The sequence below is a fragment of the Scophthalmus maximus genome, chromosome 20 (genome assembly GCF_022379125.1).
Source record: "Scophthalmus maximus strain ysfricsl-2021 chromosome 20, ASM2237912v1, whole genome shotgun sequence".
NCBI lineage: Eukaryota > Metazoa > Chordata > Actinopteri > Pleuronectiformes > Scophthalmidae > Scophthalmus > Scophthalmus maximus.
The window spans coordinates 7296548-7297749 of NC_061534.1; positions in this window are offsets into that span (position 1 = coordinate 7296548).

Here is a 1202-nt window from a genome sequence, read left to right on the forward strand (position 1 = left end):
TCAGACTGTGCAGTAAGTAAATAGAAAAGTGTGGGCTGTTTGTGGAAAGAAATGTCTCTACAAAAATGTAATATATATTTATATATAAATGTATATATATATGTAGCTATAGCATCCACCAGTATTTACTTGTTAATACTAATTTAGTATTAAATAATATTATTTGTATTAACTAATACTAATATTTATTTGCTGGTTAAGGCTGCACATGTTTTTTTTTAATACCTATATTTTCATCTGTAATATTTCACATGTAACTCTGGGGTAAGTGTGTATGTGTGTGTGTGTGTGTGTGTGTGTGTAGGGGTATGTCAGGGTAACAGCTGCTACAAACTCTGAAGTCCTCAAGGTCCAGAGACCAATTATGCATGTGTGGGGTGTGTGTGTGTGTGTGTGTGTGTGTGTGTGTGTGTGTGTGTGTGTGTGTGTGTGTGTGTGTGTGTGTGTGTGTGTGTGTGTGTGTGTGTGTGTGTGTGTGTGAGAAAGCGAGATCTTGGGAATATGGTGCACAGAAGAGGAGACTCAACATTATGAAACCTTACGCTCGGCGCCTCATGCAGTTTCTCAGTTTGCCAAGTTGACCTCATGTAACTCCACCTCTAAACTCTAAACCAGCAGCCAATAATGTGTCGAGTTCATGTTCCCTCCTGTGACAGCGCCTGTCCAGTTACTTCAAACTGCCTGAAACTGGACAGGACAGGCTGAATCTGCAGTAACCCTTGAACTTTGCCGCCCACTTCTCCACGTGGTTAAATAACAGTTTCTTAAGTGTGGCATGTGGATCTTAACATGCATGCACATTTGTGTGAGTGTCTGTGCTCTGCTTTTTATCGTTAGCTATGCGTCAGTCATTAGGTTCGTTAAGGTTGTTTTGTTCGAGAGAAATAAGGTCACATAAACAGTCTGGATGACTGACTGTATGTGCAGACAGCTGTGGTTATGCCTACGGGTAAATTTGTGCGCTTAAAGCCGTGTATCAAATTTCTGTGGTGACAGAGAAGGAATGAAGTCAACCACTGAAATATGGCTCATGCAGATGGATTGGTCAAATGAATCTATACATAAAAACGAAATGTATTAAAGAAATCTCTCAAGTGAAATCTCTTTCACAAATTCCAGGGAACATGAGCCATCTGGTTCTTGCGTGACAAATTATATTCTGCCCTCTTGTGGTGGATTTTGGTCAGTACAACACAATAGAA